This window comes from Oryctolagus cuniculus, chromosome 11, assembly GCF_051225735.1.
Source record: "Oryctolagus cuniculus isolate XC-2025 breed Fujian yellow rabbit chromosome 11, ASM5122573v1, whole genome shotgun sequence".
Lineage (NCBI taxonomy): Eukaryota > Metazoa > Chordata > Mammalia > Lagomorpha > Leporidae > Oryctolagus > Oryctolagus cuniculus.
The window spans coordinates 48221786-48243766 of record NC_142877.1 but is presented as its reverse complement, the minus strand read 5'-3'; the positions used below and the strand labels follow the sequence as shown (position 1 = coordinate 48243766).

The 21981-nt window shown below is 39.5% G+C and overlaps 2 long non-coding RNA genes across 2 annotated transcripts in view; one reads left to right on the top strand and one right to left on the bottom strand.

Annotated features, from left to right (window-relative positions):
* LOC149123446 (uncharacterized) overlaps positions 1-21981 on the top strand; it is a 231943-nt gene that overhangs the window by 4159 nt on the left and 205803 nt on the right. The window lies entirely within an intron of this gene.
* LOC149123449 (uncharacterized) overlaps positions 15683-21981 on the bottom strand; it is a 48054-nt gene continuing 41755 nt past the window's right edge. The window contains exon 3 of the long non-coding RNA XR_016216059.1: positions 15683-16058. This is a non-coding gene — a long non-coding RNA (uncharacterized LOC149123449). The remainder of the gene's footprint in view (positions 16059-21981) is intronic.

Here is a 21981-nt window from a genome sequence, read left to right as displayed (position 1 = left end):
GATTTAAGCGACACTATAGCCCAAATGGATCTAACAGATATATACAGAACTTTCAATCCTACAGCTAAAGATTTTCCATTCTTCTCAGCAGTACATGGAACCTTCTCTAGGATTTTTTTTTTCTTTTTTGACAGGCAGAGTGGACAGTGAGAGAGAGAGAGAGACAGAGAGAAAGGTCTTCCTTTGCTGTTGGTTCACCCTCCAATGGCCTCCGCGGCCGGCGCGCTGCGGCCGGCGCACCGCGCTGATCCGATGGCAGGAGCCAGGAGCCAGGTGCTTTTCCTGGTCTCCCATGGGGTGCAGGGCCCAAGCACCTGGGCCATCCTCCACTGCACTCCCTGGCCACTGCAGAGGGCTGGCCTGGAAGAGGGGCAACCGGGACAGAATCCGGCGCCCCGACCGGGACTAGAACCCGGTGTGCCGGCGCCGCTAGGCGGAGGATTAGCCTAGTGAGCCGCGGCGCCGGCCCTTCTCTAGGATTGACCACATACTAGGCCATAAAGCAAGTCTCAGCAAATTCAAAAGAATTAGAATCATACCATGCAGCTTCTCAGACCATAAAGGAATGAAGTTGGAAATTAGCAACTCAGGAATCCCTAGAGCATACGCAAACACATGGAGATTGAACAACATGCTACTGAATGAACAATGGGTCATAGAAGAAATCAAAAGAGAAATCAAAAACTTTCTGGAAGTAAATGAGGATAACAGCACAACATACCAAAACTTATGGGACACAGCAAAAGCAGTGTTAAGAGGAAAGTTTATATCAATAGGTGCCTACATCAAGAAATTGGAAAGACACCAAATAGATGAGCTTTCAATTCACCTCAAGGATCTAGAAAACCTACAGCAAATCAGACCCAAATCTAGTAGGAGAAGAGAAATAATTAAAATCAGAGAAGAAATCAACAGGATTGAATCAAGAAAAACATTACAAAAAATCAGCCAAGCGAGAAGCTGGTTTTTTGAAAAAATAAACAAAATTGACACCCCATTGGCCCAACTAACTAAAAAAAGAAGAGAAAAGACCCAAATCAATAAAATCAGAGATGAAAAAGGAAACGTAACAACAGACACCACAGAAATAAAAAGAATCATCAGAAATTACTACAAGGACTTGTATGCCAGCAAACAGGGAAACCTATCAGAAATGGATAGATTCCTGGACACATGCAACCTGCCTAAATTGAACCAGGAAGACATCGAAAACCTAAACAGACCCATAACTGAGACAGAAATTGAAACAGTAATAAAGGCCCTCCCAACAAAGAAAAGCCCAGGACCAGATGGATTCACTGCTGAATTCTACCAGACGTTTAAAGAAGAACTAACTCCAATTCTTCTCAAACTATTCAGAACAATCGAAGAAGAGGGAGTCCTCCCAAATTCTTTCTATGAAGCCAGCATCACCTTAAATCCTAAGCCGGAAAAAGATGCAGCACTGAAAGAGAATTACAGACCAATATCCCTGATGAACATAGATGCAAAAATCCTCAATAAAATTCTCGCCAATAGAATGCAACAACACATCAGAAAGATCATCCACCCAGACCAAGTGGGATTTATCCCTGGTATGCAGGGATGGTTTAATGTGCGCAAGACAATCAATGTGATACACCACATTAACAGACTGCAGAAGAAAAACCATATGATTATCTCAATAGATGCCGAGAAAGCATTTGATAAAATACAACACCCGTTCATGATGAAAACTCTAAGCAAACTGGGTTTGGAAGGAACATTCCTCAATACAATCAAAGCAATCTATGAAAAACCCACAGCCAACATCCTATTGAATGGGGAAAAGTTGGAAGCATTTCCACTGAGATCTGGAACCAGACAGGGATGCCCACTCTCACCACTGCTATTAAATATAGTTCTGGAGGTACTAGCCAGAGCTATTAGGCAAGAAAAAGAAATTAAAGGGATACAAATTGGGAAGGAAGAACTCAAACTATCCCTCTTTGCAGATGACATGATTCTGTATTTAGGGGACCCAAAGAACTCTACTAAGAGACTATTGGAACTCATAGAAGAGTTTGGCAAAGTAGCAGGGTATAAAATCAATGCACAAAAATCAACAGCCTTTGTATACACAGACAATGCCATGGCTGAGGAGGAACTTCTAAGATCAATCCCATTCACAATAGCTACAAAAATAATCAAATACCTTGGAATAAACTTAACCAAAGACGTTAAAGATCTCTATGATGAGAATTACAAAACCTTAAAGAAAGAAATAGAAGAGGATACCAAGAAATGGAAAAATCTTCCATGCTCATGGATTGGAAGAATCAATATCATCAAAATGTCCATTCTCCAAAAAGCAATTTATAGATTCAATGCAATGCCAATCAAGATACCGAAGACCTTCTTCTCAGATCTGGAAAAAATGGTGCTGAAATTTATATGGAGGCACAAGAGACCTCGAATAGCTAAAGCAATCTTGTACAACAAAAACAAAGCCGGAGGCATCACAATACCAGATTTCAGGACATACTACAGGGCAGTTGTAATCAAAACAGCATGGTACTGGTACAGAAACAGATGGATAGACCAATGGAACAGAATTGAAACACCAGAAATCAACCCAAACATCTACAGCCAACTTATATTTGATCAAGGATCTAAAACTAATTCCTGGAGCAAGGACAGTCTATTCAATAAATGGTGCTGGGAAAATTGGATTTCCACGTGCAGAATCATGAAGCAAGACCCCTACCTTACACCTTACACAAAAATCCACTCAACATGGATTAAAGACCTAAATCTACGACCTGACACCATCAAGTTACTAGAGAACATTGGAGAAACCCTTCAAGATATTGGCACAGGCAAAGAATTTCTGGAAAAGACCCGGGAGGCACAGGCAGTCAAAGCCAAAATCAACTATTGGGATTGCATCAAATCGAGAAGTTTCTGTACTGCAAAAGAAACAGTCAGGAGAGTGAAAAGACAACCGACAGAATGGGAAAAAATATTTGCAAACTATGCAACAAAGGGTTAATAACCAGAATCTACAAAGAGATCAAGAAACTCCACAAAAACAAAACCAACAACCCACTTAAGAGATGGGCCAAGGACCTCAATAGACATTTTTCAAAAGAGGAAATCCAAATGGCCAACAGGCACATGAAAAAATGTTCAAGGTCATTAGCAATCAGGGAAATGCAAATCAAAACCACAATGAGGTTTCACCTCACCCCGGTTAGAATGGCTCACATGCAGAAATCTACCAACAACAGATGCTGGCGAGGATGTGGGGAAAAAGGGACACTAACCCACTGTTGGTGGGAATGCAAACTGGTCAAGCCACTATGGAAGTCAGTCTGGAGATTCCTCAGAAACCTGAAGATAACCCTACCTTTCGACCCAGCCATCCCACTCCTTGGAATTTACCCAAAGGAATTTAAATTGGCAAACAAAAAAGAGGTCTGCACCCTAATGTTTATTACAGCTCAATTCACAATAGCTAAGACCTGGAACCAACCTAAATGCCCATCAACGATAGACTGGATAAAGAAATTATGGGATATGTACTCTTTAGAATACTATACCGCAGTAAGAAACAATGAAATCCAGTCATTTGCAACAAAATGGAGGAATCTGGAACACATCATGCTGAGTAAAATAAGCCAGTCCCAAAGGGACAAATACCATATGTTCTCCCTGATCAGTGATGACTGACTGAACACCAAGAGGGAAACCTGTTGGAGTGAGGTGGACACTATGGGAAATGGTGGCTTGTCAGCATAGCCCTGACTGTTAATGAACAACTAAATACATTATCCCTCTTAGTAGTTTCTTTATCTGTTCTACTTAATATGACTGGTTTAGATCTGTAATTGATGAACAGTTATTCTTAAGTGTTGAAAATTAACTGAAATGTGATCCCTGTTGAACATGGTGGTGGGAATGGGAGAGGGAAGAGATGTATAATTTGGGACATGCTGAGGCTGACTTGCCCCAAGTGGTGGAGTTGGAAGCATACCAGGGGATTCCAATTCAATCCCATCAAGGTGGCATGTACCAATGCCATCTCACTGTTCCAGGTGATCAGTTTCAGTTCACAGTTGGTCATGGTGAAGGGACTGGGAGTCAAAGGGAGCACATAGACAAGTCTAGTACCTGCTAACGCTAACTGATGGAGTAAATAAAGGGGAGAGTGATCCAACATGGGAAGTGAGATACTCAGCAGACTCATAGAATGGCAGATGTCCTAAATAGCACTCTGGCCTCAGAATCAGCCCTAAAGGCATTCGGAGCTGGCTGAAAAGCTCATGAGAGTATTTCAGGCATGGAAAGCCAAGACACTCTGGCAAAAGATCTCTGTGAGTGAGATCCCAGTGGAAAGAACAGGTCATCAAAGAAGGAGGTACCTTTCTCTGAAGGGAGGAGAGAACCTCCACTTTGACTATGACCTTGTCTAAACAAGATAAGAGTCGGAGAACTCAGAGGGTTTCCATAGCCTTGGAAACTCATGACTGGAGCATAGGGAGATTACTGATGCCATAGACAGGAGTGTAAATTTGTAAAGTCAACAACAGGAGTCACTGTGCACTTACTCCTCATGTAGGATCTCTGTCCTTAATGTGCTGTACATTGAGATTTAATGCTATAACGAGTACTCAAGCAATATATTTCACTTTGTGTTTCTTTGGGGGTGCAAACTGTTGAAATCCTTACTTAATCATACTAAACTGATCCTCTGTAAAAAAAAAAAAAAAAATTATCAATTCCCAACTTGACTCTCACTGGGATTAAACATGACAATAGGTCTGCTCTGATTTCATCATCATTTAAAAAAATCATCTATTATTTTTCACTTTATGTTTCTGTGTGGGAGCAAAATGTTGAAATCCATACTTAATGTATACTAAGCTGATCTTCTGTATATTAAGATAATCGAAAATGAATCTTGATGTGAATGGAAGGGGAGAGGGAGTGGGAAAGGGGAGGGTTGTGGGTGGGAGGGACGGTATGGGGGGGAAGCCATTGTAATCCATAAGTCGTACTTTGGAAATTTATATGCATTAAATAAAAGTTAAAAAAAAATAAGCTGAACTCACCTCTATATTATTTATAGTTTTCCATGTGCTCTATATCTGAGGATTGAAGTCTACAAGACAATCTGCAGCTAAATAAAGAGAAAAATGATACTAAGACAAGTGCCAAATTCTACTTTTGTCAATCATGTCTTCATGCTTACTCATCACTTCCTGACCTTGCAAAAAGCAGTCTGAAGACTCTCAGTTTGTACCTACTCTGTGATGACATCAGGAGACGTCCTAATAGTCCTGCCAATACACAGAGCAGTCTTTAAGACAGACCACCCACATTTGTAACAAATGCCAGGCTGAGAATATTTTTGAGAGGTGAGTTAGTCTGATATAACATTTTTTTTATTCTGAGGGTTAAAACCAAATACAGGACTTTAAAACCAATTAGTGAACCATAATTAGCATTTTTTAAAATTCAGAAAGAAATAGAAAACAGGAATATACCACAAGCAGTACAAGAATAAATGCTGTCCTGTGAAATAAGTTATGTTATTGAAATATATTTGTATATTCACACATACATACTCAAACATACTCAGAAATTGAAAATCATGCAGTTTTAAAAAATATGTATTTTCTATACATTTCCTTTACAGCCTTGCAGAAATGGATTTTGAAATTTTTGCAACAAAATAAACTTGCATTTTATTCCATTGTCCATGAATTTTTTGAAGTACCCTCATATACATGTACTAATTCATAGTATAGATTTTAGTGTACCTCAAAAATATTAACAGTATATATAAGTATCTATTGCTAACTAGCATTTATTTTTCTTTGAAACCAAGGAGATACTATCCATTCTTCATGATGTAAATCATCCATTTAGAGTTGGGCTTAAAGATCCTTCCAAAAAACATCACAGCAAAAAGAAATATACTAATAACCACAAAAGACTCAAGAATTGCCAAAGTAATCCTGAAGTAGCAGGTGGGGAAGATGCATCAGAATATCTGATTTCAAAACATACAACAAGGTACAGTAATTAAAACAGAATGGTACTGGCATGAAAACCAACACATAGATCAATGGAAGTCATTCAGGAACTCAGAAATTCATCCACATAGATACAGCCAACTGATTTTTGACAAAGGTGCCAAGAACATACATTGAAGGATAGTCTTTTTAATAAATAGCAAAACTGGGTATACATCTGTAGAAGAATAAAATTAGACCCCTACCTCTCATCATATACAAGAATCAACTCAAGATGAATCAAGAACCTACATTAAGACCTAAAACTATGAAACTGCTACACAAAAACATAGGAAAAACACTTCAAGACACTGGTGTAGGCAATAATTTTTTTGATAAGACCCCAAAAGCACAGAAAACAACACAATTATACAAAAGGGATTATGTCAAATTCAGCAGCTCCTGTACAACAGAGAAAGTAGTTGCAAGCCACTTGTCTGACAAAGTATTAATATCCAGAATAATAATTTAAAATTCCAGTTAAGAAATGGGAAAAGGACAGTTCTCAAAAAAAGAAATATAAGTAGACAACAAATATATTAAAAAATGCTCACTATCACCAGCCATCAGCTAACTGCAAATCAAAACCACAGTGAGATACTACTATATCCCGTTAAAATGGTTATTAGAAAACAGACACAGAAGACAAATGCTGGAGAGGATGTAGAGAAATGGGAACTCATATACACTGTTGGTGGGAATGTAAATTAGTACAGGCTATGATGGAAAATAGTATGAAAATTTCTTTAAAAACTAAAAGTAAAGCTACCATATGATCCAGCAATCCTACTACTAGGTATGTATTCAAAAGACATGGAATCAAAGACTTATCCATTCCACCAAGTTTATTCCGAATAGCCAAATTAGCCAAAATTCATTAGCACTTTTCAAAAGAGCCAAAATATGGAAATCAACCAAGGTGTCCATCATCGGAAAATCAAAAAGAAAATGTGGTATATATACACAATGGAGTGTTATTCAGCCATAAAAAAAGAAAGAAATCCTGTCATCTGTAGCAAAATGGATAGATCAAGAGGACATCATGTTAGGTGAAATAAGCCAGTCACAGAGAGACAAATATAGTATGTTCTCCCTCAAATGTGGGAACTAAAAGTACAACTCAACCTAAACACAGAATGGTGATTACTACAGGTTGCAAGAGATGAGGAAGACAGAGGGAGTTTAGAAAGTGGCTACTAAATCAGAGTTAGATCCAGGAAATACATTCCTAGCAGTACACAGCAGAGTGAGGAGAGTAGAGTTCATAATAACCCAGATATAAGAAGTTCCAAGCCTCAAATTAAAATGTCACACAAGGGGAGAAGTTTTGATTGATTGGTACCCATTGTATATATGTATTGAAATATCACACTGTAGCCCATACATATATACAATTTATTACAAAAGTTTTAAACAAAAGGAAAATACTAATGAACTCAATTCTACATCGCTAGGTCCTCTTTTATCTTTCTACTTCCTTTTTGTGGAAACCTTTGTCCTTGGAACACTGCAATTCCTTTGAAAACGTGGACAACAAAAGACCCCTCCCCTTGCTTAACAGCAAGTTTCCAGTGCCTGTCTAGCGTATTAACAGCCCATAATAGTTCTTTGCCTACCTGTTGCATACTAACTTGTAATATCATCATAGTTGTTTCTGAAAGAAAAGAAAAAAAAAAAACTGCAGAGTCCTCTTTTCAGGGTCCCTGAAAACTGATAAGCCTGACAGAACAGGCTCCCACCAGACCTGTAAAAGGAACCTGCACCAATCAGACCACACAGTTACCTTATGGTCCATTAGAATGCTAGCTGACACACCTCTGATGATGTTTCAATAGCCACCTTTGAACATCTGATATATATATAAAGACATGATTTGTCAAGGTACATGCTCATGCTCGAAGGACATTTCCTATCCCTTTCCTTTCCACCTATCATGCTCTGTTGCTTTGTTTCACCCAGTTTGTCCCCAATTACCCTAACTCCATAAATTCCCAATCCTCTCTCTGTACCTGGGTCTTGACACGACCTGTCTCTTTCTCCTACTGGACTGTAGTAAAAATAAATGTTCTCTTTCTCAGAAAGTGAATCTAGTGTTTTTGTAACTAATCCGGTATATGTGAGCAAGGGGCTCCATCTGATAACATCTCCTGTATGTTTTCCCCTGGTAGAAAGTCTTTTTACCAGGTTTCAAGTAATACTGCTATTTTCATTCTGTCCCCTAAGTGCTTGTAACATAGTGAAAAGCACATGTGTATAAGCATACCCGTTCATGACTCCATGCTTTGCACAAACTCTTCCCCCTGCCTAGGAGGAACTCCAGCCATAAGGGAAAATTAAGGCGGAGGAATATAGAGGTACAAAACTTATTTTCTTATTTTCTTGCTTAAAGGGAATAATTTGCTGAGCAAACTGAACCAGTACAAAGGGAAATGAAATACACTCATTCAGTAATTCTTACTGAAAACGATTTCTGGAGCAAGGTCTTATAGAGTAACGAATCAGTCAGTAATGTAAAGATCTGTCAGGGAAGAAGTAGGATTTGTTTGTACAGAAATTGGATGAAAATAAGTATGAGAACATCTACAGATAGGCAGGAAGGGGGCAGCAGATATCTGCAAGGCATTGTATTCTCATCAACAGGAGTTGAAGAGGGCCAGTGCTGGGGCATAGCAGGTAAAGCTGCTGCCTGCAGTGCCGGCATACCATATGTGCACCGGTTCGAGACCAGGCTGCTCCACTTCTTATCTAGCTCTCTGCTACAGCCTGGGAAAGCAGTGAAAGATGACCCAAATCCTTCATTCCTGGCACCAACGTGGGAGACTGGGAAGAAGCTCCTGGTCCTGGCTTCAGATCGGTGCAGCCAATTGGAGTGAACCAGCAGACGGAAGATCTCTCTCTCTCTCTCTCTCTCTCTCTCTCTCTCTCTCTCTTCCTTTCCTTCTCTCTCTGTGTAACTCTGACTTTCAAATAAATAAATCTTAAAAAAACGCAAAAAACAGGAGTTGATGGATTTTATTTTTATTTGTAAAGTAGTAGGTATAATGACCATGCTGAAGACAGCAGGACTGGAGAATTCAGGATGGTACACAATATTTAGAGGAAGCACTTTGGAGCATAGAAAAGGAAACTCATTAGGACACACAGATAGCTCTGAGGACACAGTGAAGAGTACACTAATGAGGGGCTGGTGCTGTGGTGCAGCAGGTTAGCACCCTGGCCTGAAATGCCAGCATCCCATATGGGCACGGGTTCGAGGCCCAGCTGCTCTTCCAATCCAACTCTCTGCTATGGCCTGGGAAAGCAGTGGAAGATGGCCCGAGTCCTTGGGCCCCTGCACCAGTGTAGGACACCCAGAGGAGGCTCCTGGCTCCTGGCTTTGGATCAGCACAGCTCCCACCGTTGTGGCCAACTGGGGAGTGAACAATCGATGGAAGACCTCTCTCACTCTCTCGCTCTCTGCCTCTTCTCTCTCTGTGTAACTCTGACTTTTAAATAAATAAATGAATCTTAAAAAAAAGAGTACACTAATGAAATTTATAATGGTTTCAATCTGTTCTGCTATTGTCCTAAGGAGTCCTGGGGGTAGGCACAAAAAAAGGTAAAGTCTAGAATGGTGGGAGTTTGCTTGGCAATTTCAAAATAAGGCAATGAAGGAAAAGGGATTAAAAGCACAGGAGACAGAATGGTTAAAATGACTGATGAGAAGAAGTTAATTATGGAAGGATGCCATCCACTGTAATCAAAGGAAAGAGTTAAGGAGACAGAGCTCTGTGAGATGGGAAAACTGACATGAACATGGAGGAGAGTAAAAAGCTTAACGTCAACACCAGGGTTTATTATTTTAGAGGGGAGCAATTCTGGGTGATGGGTATGGCCATGGGACTATGTGGCAAAAGTAGAGAGGAAATGAAACTGAAGCAGACTGTCCACACAGGCAATGAAGTCAACCAGGGTTATATAAAATGAAGATGGAGATTTAGATTGGGAGCCAGAGTCTGAGTTCTCAGTGGGCAACCAGGTTAGGAGAAGCACCAAGTTCAAGTGGCAGAGGACAGATGCTCTGCAAACTACTGGAGGCTTAGAAAGTGACCCACATTTGTAGAAATATGCTGAAATATGGATTTGGAAGATTAATAGTTGCTCAGAAAATGCTGGATTCAGCATCTGTTAGTTTCCTGGCCATTTCTTTTTACTCTTCTTATCACACTGTATTTCCCACCTCCCATCTTCCACTGCACCCCAAAGAAAGAACACCTTAGTGAGCAGCTTCCAGAAGTTGTAGAAGCTAGGGAAACAATCATCCTTTGGGAAAAAAACTAGCAAAGTAAAAAAATTTTCATCCTTAGACTAACTCATTATAGTATTTGGTTTATGACTATGTTACTAAGATCATGCCATTTTTAAGTCTTTGTCAAGAGATGAGGGTATATTCTTTACAATCATGGTTGACACAAAAGAAAATTAAATTCTCCTCTGATTTAATAGCATGTTAATAACTGGAATATATGCATATTAAATACAAGAAAAATAATATTATTTCATTTTTGCTATTAAATAAAATTATGAATTTTTTGTGTCTATTACACTACGAAATAGATATATTACATCCAATAAGTACTCTAGTTATTAGGTTGTAAATTCGCAGCATAATAAGGATAGTGGAAGGGGTTCCCAGAGTCAGATGAAATGTTTCCCTGAATCCAACTCACTTTGTTCTGATTCTATAGTCATAAAACTATCTGAATATCAACTAATCAGGTGTCATTGAATACATGATGCCAAATGCAGTAGTCTAGAGCACAGTTCACACAATTTTCCATAAGAGGGCACTGTTTTAGTAATCAATATTATATACAGTATGACTTAAAGAAAAAAGAAACCTTTTAAAAGAGCTAGACATGGGTCCAGCGCTGTGGCATAGCAGGTAAAGCTGCCACCTGCAGTGGCAACATCCCACATGGGCACCAGTTTGCTCGACATCTGATCCAGCTCTCTGCTATGGTCTTGGAAAGCAGTAGAAGATGGACCAAATCCTTGGGCCCCAACACCCACGCGGGAGACCCAGAAGAAGCTCCTGGCTCCTGGCTTCGGATTGGTGCAGCTCCGGCCATTGCAGCCATTTGGGGAGTGAAACAGCAGATGGAAGACTTCTCTCTCTCTCTCTCTCTCTCTCTCTCTCTCTGTCTCTCTCTCTCTCTCCTTCTGCCTATCTGTAACTCTGCCTTCAAGTAAATAAATAAATCTTGGGGCCAGCGCTGTGGCGTAGTGGGTAAAACCACCATCTGTGGTGCCAGCATCCCATATGGGCACTGGTTCAAGTTCCATCTGCTCCACTTCTGATCCAGCTCTCTGCTATAGCCTGGGAAAGCAGCAGAAAATGGCCCAAATCCTTGGTCCCCTGCACCTATGTGAGAGAACTGGAAGAAGCTCCTGGCTCCTGGCTTTGGATCGGTGCAGCTCTGGCTGTTGCAACCATTTGGGGAGTGAAACAGCGAATGGAAGATCTCTCTCTCTCTCTCTCTCTCTCTCTCTCTCTGCCTTTCCTTCTCTGTGTAACTGACTTTCAAATAAATAAAGCTAGATAAAACAATAGAAGTTCTGATATTTTCTTCTCATACTCCAGTGGCCCCCTGTAGTTCTCACTCTATAGAAGAGTGCTCTAGAGATAGATATGAGCATTCCTGGCAATTGAAAGATATAACAGTCATGTAATCGATAAACTAAACCTCAGTAACTCAGCACTAGATGCAGTAATAAAATCAGCTATCTGACCCTTTAGGTACCATACGTGCTCCCATGACAAAATATTCCTAAAGAGCAATAGGGCTAGGAAAAGAAGCTTCAACCTGAAAATGTTGATCAGAAGTTTAAACAATCACATGGAATAATTTCTCCTTCCCTAGCAGTAGAAATCATTTCTTATGACCACTGACCTGAATAAAAATGTGTTGATTTTGGCAAGTTCCTTTTCACAGGTTTGGTAAAACTTTTCTTCAAACTTGGAAAAACACCTCTTTATTGTGTCCTCATCTGTAACTAAAAAGCAAGGAAAACAATATTTAAATTTAATGCCCAAAAGCCGATTGAAAAAATTAAGGGAATAAAAATTAGTTACTGGCCGGCGCTGCGGCTCACTAATCCTCCACCTACGGCACCGGTACTCCAGGTTCTAGTCTTGGTTGGGGCGCCGGTTCTGTCCCAGTTGCTCCTCTTCCAGTCCAGCTCTCTGGTGTGGCCCGAGGAAGGCAGTGCAGAATAGCCCAAGTGCTTGGGCCCTGCACCTGCATGGGAGACCAGGAGGAAGCACCTGGCTCCTGGCTTCAGATGGGCGCAGCGCACCGGCCATAGCAGCCATTTGGGGGGGTGAACCAACAGAAGGAAGACCTTTCTCTCTCTCTCTCTCTCTCTCACTGTCTAACTCTGCCTGCCAAAAAAAATTTGTTACGAGGTGGACATTGTGGCACAGTGCATTAAAATGCCCTTGGATGCGACAACCATAGTTAGAGTGCTTGGATCTGAGTCCTGGCTCTGCTCTCGATTTGAGTTTCCTTTTAATAATGTGCACCCTGGGAGGAAGCAGGGGATAGCCCAAGGACTTAGGCCCCTGCCACCCACATAGAGACTCGGACTGAATTCTGGGTTCTCAGCTTTGGCCTGGCCCAGCCTAGGCTGTTGCAGGCATTTGGGGAATGAACCAATGGATGGAAGATCTCTATTCTCCCTCTTTCTGTGTTTCAAATAAATTAAATAAATAAGTACTAAAGTTACTCAGTTCTTAGTATTCAAGATGACAACTATATATTTTTTTTCTAAAAAAGCAAATTGTGGACCATTAAGAAAAGGTTAATCAAAGGCCTCTTCACAGAACACAAGCTTTCTTTAATTGAATTTGACCCTAAATCTCTTACTATAATAGATCTAATTATCAGAGAAATTTTTCTAAAACTTGGAAAGAGGGAAAACACTACAGACAGTGGTAATCAAGGAAAAGCCCAGGTGTTGGGAGCTGAGCTGAGTAGGAATCACTCAGCAAGGGAGTAGACTAACTGTTACAAGCAAGAAAAAAAATAAATATGGGGTCAGTGTTGTGCAGTTGGAGCACAAGTTCAAACTCTGGCTGCTCCACTTCTGATGCAGCTTCCTGCTAACACACCTGGGAGCCTACGGAAGATGGAGTATTTGGGGTGCTTCTAGCAATGTGGTAACCAGGAAGGAGTTTGCAAGAGCAAACTATAAAGGCATGAATATATAGTATGTTTACAGAAAAGAATAATTTATTTTGTCCTATGTTAGACTGTTACCTACTTATTTGTCTTTTAGCTACAGCAGACACAAAGAAAGCAGTGTCTACTGTTGACTGTACATTAAACGTTCCAATCTTTTAGAAACTGGGAAGGTAACATAAATGAGTTGTCCAAGTTGATAACTACACATGTGTAGTGATAAATGACAACTGATAAAACATCAGGGTAGATGTTTTATGTTTTATGAGGGTAAAAACAATTTGGTTTTTTTTTAGAAAAAATATAGCTGTCATCTTGAACACTAAGAACTGAATAACTTTAGCACTTATGCTGGCAAACTAGAAGCATGTATCTATCTAGTTGCTACCAATGGAGTGATATGGGGCAACACCTGTCAAATTGTCCAGTTTTTTAGGAGAAGCCTTAAATCTGGATATTTTAAAAACATGATGTGGGCCAATCAACATATATTTCTGTAGGCTGGATCTATTTGTGGGTGCTGAAATATAGTACACCAATTTACTGAATCTCAGTCCAGACAGAAATCCCAGTCTAGACAGAAATTCCAGACCAAAAGAGGTATGTTTCTTCCTCAAGTGAGATCTGACTAAACTCTCCAGATGCTAACAATAATAGACAACTATTCAACTTCTGGTTCTCTGTGTCACTCTAAGCTTGAAATGTATAGAAAAGTATAGGTTCCTTTCTGTCCCCCAGATACGCCAAATCTTGGTGCAGTCCATGAAACCCTTATTTAATCCACCGTAGGAAAAGGAAAATAGTATTTCCCTAAATAATATGCTATCACACGTGTACATATTCATAGTACCAGCGATATTTTAAAGAAAGACAAAATCTTAAAGTTCTAAAAAGCATGTCACATCCTCATTTTACTTGATTAACACAAATGTAACAAAAAACTGTACACAATTTATTTTTATAAATCCCTACTTCTCTATCTTACCTGCTTTCTACCTGAGCACATTATGCAGGATATTCTATTAATTTTACAGTAAAAAAGAGAAGGCCACTTTAAGTTCCTCATATAAGGTTACAATAAAGGCTGTAGCTGCTCAAAGCTACTAATGATAATTATTTTTATAAAGCACAAAATAGCTCCCAGCCTTTTTATTTTTATAACAGCTGATCATGCACTAAAGCAAACTCTATGGTAACAGATGTTGTTCTCATAACAGAATCTACCTACAGATGATTTAAAATAAGCTTATTCTCCTTAACTATCTACTTCTTGTATTTTTATTTTATTCTCTATTGTTAATAAAGAAAATTCCAAAGCAATGCATGGACTTGGTCATATTTTCTTGCTTTCCTATTACAAACAACTTTCACTAAGATAAAGTGATAGAAATGAAGTTGTTCCATAAAGTGATATAAATATAGTTTCTGCTCTTTTTTTTGACAGACAGAGTTAGACAGTGAGAGAGACAGAGAGAAAGGTCTTCCCCCCATATGGCCACCGTGGCTGGTGCTCTGAGCCGATCCGAAGCCAGGAACCAAGTGCTCCCTCCTGGTCTCCCATGCAGATGCAGGGCCCAAGGACCTGGGCCATCCTCCACTGCACTCCCAGACCACAGCAGAGAGCTGGACAGGAAGAGGAGCAACCGGGACAGAACCAGCACTCCAACCAAGACTAGAACCCGAGTACCGGCACCGCAGGCAGAGGATTAGCCTCGTGAGCTGTGGTGCCAGACTAGTTTCTGCTCTTAAAATAATTTTTAGTATACATGAATGTCTATACAGACATTACACATTCAGCAACACTGACTATATAAAGTATTGCCAAAAACTTAGAAACATAAAAAATTCAGGCCTCTAAGATACTGAAACATGTAATAAATTTTATGTATTAAGGCATAAACATTTCACCATGAGCAACTCTCTTATGAATTCATCATTTCCTCAGTTTAGGGATTGGCTTATCTAAAGTACCAGCAGCCTGTTAGCTAGTTTCCTAGTTCACATGTAACTTAACAGCAACAATCAGAGGGGACAGAGTAAGGTTACAGCAATACTAAGAAATAATAGCTCACAGAGAGAAAGAAGGAAAAAGCCATAAAAAAAAACCCAGCAAATAGCTGTGCAGAAGAAACTAAATGAAGGACAACATTCTTGTTCTCTCAGATTTCAAGACATGGAAAATCACTACAAGCAGAAGCTCACAACTGGTAGAATTAGAAAACTACAACAAAATGAACAGAATACAGTCCAGAAATACTCATAACTTTGCTTATATTATTTATGAAGGTTCAGACTAAAATAAAGAGGGCTTTCAATCAGTGAAGAAAGGAATGGACTGCACAACACAAAGGGGTGGGTCAACTGATCATCCATTTATTCTAAAATGGAGTTAAAGACATATTACCAAAAATGTAAATAACTCTACTCAGGGAACCCATTCTTAAATGCTATAGAGAACACTCATCCCATTAAGATAATGATTTACATTTTCACAAAATGAAAAATCTCCATTCCATAAGATACAATCAGCAAAGTCAAAAGAGAAGCAGAAGATAGGGAAAATACATATATGTAACATTCAAAAGGAAAGAGTCAGGCTGGCATTGTGGTGAACAGATAAACCCTCTGCCTGTGACGTCGACATCCCATAGGGGTGCCAGTTTGAGTCAGGCTGCTCCACTTCCAATTCAGCTCCTTCCTAAGGAACGGCCTGGGAAACCAGCGACGATGGTTCAAATGCTCACTCGCCCGCTCTATCTTCCTCAACATTGGAACTCTTTCAAACAAACAAATAAATCTTTAAAAAAAAAAAAAAGAGAGAGATTTACACACAAAGTACATTTTTGAAAAATCTTACAAATCAATACTAAAAGATTATGATATAATCTTTTATTTATATCTTTTAATTTATATAAGGTGAACAAATCTTACGTATTTCATTTTTTTTTTTTGACAGGCTGAGTGGACAGTGAGAGAGAGAGACAGAAAGAAAGGTCTTCCTTTTCCATTGGTTCACCCCCTAATGGCTGCTGCGGCCAGTGTGCTGCACTGATCTGAAGCCAGGAGCCAGGTGTCTCTCCTGGTCTCCCATGCGGGTGAAGAGCCCAAGGATTTGGGCCATCCTCCACTGCACCCCTGGGCCACAGCAGAGAGCTGGACTAGAAGAGGAGCAACCGGGATAGAATCCGGCTCCCCGACTGGGACTAAAACCTGTGGTGCCAGCAACGCAGGCGGAGGATTAGCCTATTGAGCTGTGGTGCCGGCCCTATGTATTTCATATATACAGATTTAGGAGCACGGGGATATTTCCCACCCTAGCCTTCCTGCAGCCCACATTCCTACCCTCCCTCCTCTTTCCTTTCTTAGCCTTTCTTTTAATTTTTACAATGACATAATTTCAGTTTACTTTATAATCCTAAGCTTAATGCTCTACTAAGTAAAGAATTCAACAAATTGTGAGAATAAAAACACTGTTCCTCAACAGTAGAGATATGGACTGTAAACAATAATCAATTCTCAAAATGGCAATTTTACTGATATCCGTTACATTTTTTATATTCTATTAGTTACCCCAGACCAGGGAAAACATTATATTTTGTCTTTTTGGGACTGGCTTATTTCACAAAGTATAATGGTTTCCAGTTACATTAATTGTGTTGTAAAAGACAAGATTTCATTCTTTTTTATAGCTCAATACAATACAATATTCCATAGTCTATATAACACCATTTGTTCTTTATCCAGTCATTGGTTGATGAGTCCCTGGGTTGATTCCACGTCTTAGCTATTGTGAATTGAGCTGCAATAAACATGGGGGTACAGATAACTATTTCATATGCTGATTTCAGGATGGCAGGGTCACATATGATAGATCTATTTTCAGCTTTCTGAGGAATCCCCACATTTTCTTCCACAATGGCTGTACTAGTTTACATTCCCACCACCACCAAGTGGATTAGGGTACCTTTTCCCCCACATCCTCACCAGCTTTTACTGTTTTTTTGATTTCTGTATGATAGCCATCCTAGCTGGGGTAAGGTAAATCCCCATTGTGGTCTTTATTTGCATTTCCCTGATGGCTAATGATCCTGAGCATTTTTTCATGTGTCTGTTGGCCATCTGAATTTCAACTTTTGAAAAATGCCTGTTCAAGTCCTTTGGCCATTTCTTAACTGGACTATTTGTTTTGTTATTGTGATTGTTTTTGAGTTTCTTGAGCTCTTTAGAAAATATTTCTAAATTATGCAATTGATAAAGGATTAACAACTCAAATCTATAAAGAGCTCAAGAAAATCAATAATACAAAGATTTAATTCCACAAGAATAATGAGCAAAGTAGAGCAATTCGTGGAGAAATACAAATAGATAACAAACAAAAAGATGCTTAATATCCCAGATGACATTTAAATGCAACTTTTAAAACTGAAAAAAAATTTGAACCATTAGCCTGGCAGCGATTTTAAAATCACAACATCAATTGGCAATGGTCAGGGTAAGTGAACATTTTCATTCTCAGTTGAATGAAAGGTAAGTCTGTAAAGCTTTTTAGGAAGACAAATTTGGTAGAAGTTTTCAAAATGTTCAGTCATTTCAATCCTAAATGTAGGAAATATAAAGGAATCTCTGCCTAAATGCATGGGTTTGCAGTGATGTTTTTAACAGTGACAAAGAAAACAAACTGATGTCCAGCAGAAGGAAATGGTTAAGTAAATTATGATAATATTATGTAATACTATATAGTCATTTTAAATGATAGACATAGAACCTGGTATGTATTAAAAGTTTACAAGACATATTACAAGACATACTATGAAAACTTATATGCACAAATTAATACACACAAGTGCATTCACAGAAAGAAGACTGGAAGGGTACATAAACCAAACTGCTACTTCTAACGTCTCCTTTGAAAGAGATGTAGGCAAGAGAGGGATTCTCACATTTTCCTATCTAAAATGACTGCACTGTTTGACTCCATTATAGTGAAATGGTTAAATAATAATTAATAAAGGATAAATTATATTGAATAAATGAAAGGTATTAACTGGGGAAAAAAAGAAAGACGTTACATCCAAACCTTTACACTGTACATAGAAAACACTGCCCAGCATAGCTAGTTGGAAAGTGTCGATAAAAGAATCTATAGGTATTTAGAGTGACATCATTTCAATGATGAAAGTTAGTAGAATGCTAATTTATAGAATTCAACTTCTATCATAAGATGCTTCCTATAATCTACCTGCTGAATAATATCAGAAATCTGTAACTGTGAATTGCAGAGCCACAGAATTTCTGTGTTCAGAAGCCAAGTAGCTCAAATGTCATGCTGTACAGATGAGGAAACTGAGGTGCAGAGGGCCAAAATGACATGACTTATCCCCCCTTCAATAGCAAATAAGTTTTATAGAAAATCACTTTATTTATTACTACAAAATAAGAGAATCTACCTATTAACTATATGAAAGTGACGACTGAAGAAAGGGGAAACTTCTTTCTGCCAAGGCCCATTTGAATATTTATAACATCATTCATGGGCCATACAAAATTATCAACTTAAAAATGTGTGTGTAATAGATTTATTGAATTTTGAGTCCTTACTGGGTTTGCCTTGATAGGGCCAGACCAAATGATTCTGTGAGCCTTACGCAACCCATGGGCCACACATCCCCACCCCTCAAAGAACTGCACTGTGTCTCTCCCAAATTCATATGTTGAATCTCTAATCCCCAAAATGACTGTTTTTAAAGGTGAGGGCTTTAAAAAAGTAGTGAGGGGCTGGAGCTGTGGTGCAGCAGGTTGAAGCTCTGGTCTGGATTGCTGGCATCCTATATGGGAGCCGGTTTGAGTCCTACCTGCTGCACTTCTGATCCACCTCCCTGCTGATGTGCCTGGGAAAGCAGCGGAGGATGGCCTCAGTCTTTGGGTCCCTGCACTCACATGGAAGAACCAGAAGCTCCTGGCTCCTGGCTTTGCCCTGGCCCAGCCCTGGTTGCCGCAGCCATTTGGCAAGTAAACCAGCAGATGGAAGATCTCTCTCACTGCCTCTACCTCTCTCTCTGTAACTACCTTTCAAATAAATAAAAAATAAGTCTTAAAAAAAAGGGCAATAAAGGTTAAGTGAGGGGATGGTGCTGTGGCACAGTGGGTTGGCGCCCTGGCCTGAAGTGCCAGCATTCCATGCGGGCACTGGTTCTAGTCATGACTGCTCCTCTTCCAATCCCGCTCTCTGCTATGTCCTGGGAAAGCAGTGGAGGACGGACAAAGTCCTTGGGCCCCTGTACCAGCGTGGGAGACCTGGAGGAGGCTCCTGGCTCCTGTCTTCAGATCGACACAACTCCTGCTGTTAAGGCTATCTGGGGAGTGAACCATTGGACGGAGAACTTCTCTCTCTGCCTCTCCTCTCTCTGTGTAACTCTGACTTTCAAATAAATAAAGAAATCTTTAAAAAATAAAAAAGGTTAAGTGAGGCCCTAAGGTTATTGGGGCCTTAATCCAACAGGACTAGTGTCTGTAATTATAGAGGAAGACACACCAAAGACATCTTTCTTTCCCCTTCTTCCATCACATGCGAAGCAAAGGCCACATAAGGACACAGGTCTTGAAGTTTGCCTCAACCTTGGTCAGGGACTCTGAGCTTCCAGAACTGTGAGAAAATAAGTTTCTGTTGTTTAAGCCCCCTCGTCTGTGGTATTTTGTTTCAGTAGCTTTATTCTTTTTTTTTTTTTAACAGGCGGAGTGGACAGTAAGAGAGAGAGACAGAGAGAAAGGTCTTCCTTTTTCCATTGGTTCACCCCTCTAGTGGCCTCTACATCCAGCGCGCTGCAGCTGGCACACCGCGCTGATCTGAAGCCAGGAGCCAGGTGCTTCTCCTGGTCTCCTGTGCGTGTGCAGGGCCCAAGGACTTGGGCCATCCTCCACTGCACTCCCTGGCCACAGCAGAGAGCTGGACAGGAAGAGGAGCAACCGGGACAGAATCTGGTGCCCCGACCTGTGTGCTGGCGCCGCAGGGGGAGGATTACCCTATTGAGCTGTGGCGCCGGCCCAGTAGCTTTATTCTTTTTTTTTTTAATTAATAACTTTGTTTTGGCCATTGCTGACTTAGCATTGGATGATTTATATTTACAGAAAATAGAGAATTTATCATTGCATACATAAATGACACTATCATTCATAACCCCATTTCATAATTGGCTGGATTAATTGAATTAACTGAATTAATTGAATTAATTGCAAAGACATGAACATTTTCTGAGCCTTGCAATACTGAGATTTTTCTATAATACTAATTTTATATTTTTATTATTTACAATCAAGAAAATAGTTTATGAGAATATTTAATTACATTACACCCAGTCCATTAGATGAAACATCTGTTGTTGGGATACCTGTGCCCAAATTCTAGCTCTACCATTAAATATTCTTAAGACAATGGGTTTAGCATGTCTTGAATCCAATAATTCGTCAAAAAGGACTAGTCCAAGTTCAAAGAGAGCCAGTCTAAGTAAGTACAAATCTCAGAATACCAACAATTATAAGATTAGTATTAAAAGGGGTGAGGAAAAAAAGACCCAGAATTGGTGAAGAATGACTCACAGAGCACTGCCACAGAGATCTCTTTGCTCTGACTTAAGCAAATATTAAGTCAGTCAATTAAATCAAAATAAAGAGACAAAGCAAGATGTGTCACACTTGCCCTCCCTCATGTCTGTGGAAGACAGACCTTTTGTTCTCAATCTCCACCACCACCACCAATTACTAAGTTAGCAGAAAATGACTCTTAATTTAAGAGTATCAATCAAGGTAAAAGATGTCTACGGCACAGCAATCAACACCAAGTGCTTTTTTACAGCAACTTCCAGGAATATTTTTCTATCTGCACCATAAATGTCTTCTAACCTTCTCGTGCAATCACTGCTAGACAGATAAAAACTTAGCCTTTCAAAAACTAATTCTTTAAAACCATTAATTCCATGCTATTGAGCACCAAAGAAAAAGTCTATGCCAAGGATGACAGCAGAAATATGCACATGAATAAAATAATAAGACTATCAAATTTAAGCAGGCTTTACATATGATAATAATAATGAATCAAAACAAAAATAAATATGGAAAAGAAAGATTATGTAGCTTAAAAACTAACATAAACATCCTTTGCCCTAGTCAAGTTGAGACATTTGCTTAAAGGAATTCCCATTTGGCATACTACTGGGAGCACCAAAGTTGACCTAATTTTTCCTTCCCAGTTGATGTAGCTACTGCATTCCTTGGATTCTATGTGTTGCCATAATACCCTTCAATAAATTCCATTTTTACTTAAGTCATTCAGCTTTAATTGTTTGCAGTGGAAGAATCCAACTGATAAATATTTCTACATCTGAAACAGAATCTATCATCCATCCATGGAAGTGAATTAATTTTCACCTACATTCAGGTGAAACAAAGTCAGAGTTTAGGGGAGTCAAGACAGTAAAAGCTTAACTTCTACATTTAGGCAACTTTAGTATAAAATTTAGAGCAAAGGAGTAAACTCGTTAGTATAAATGAAATTCTCTTCAAGTGACTTAGATATTGTAATAATATTCAATTCATCTCAACATCTTTTAGCTCTCTTATGCCAAGATCACAAGATTCTTTATATATCCCTCAATCTCAGATTCCTTTCAGAGTCCTGATGTCAGCGTCTGTAAATCAGAGATCCTAATTTTTCGTTAATCTTAAAT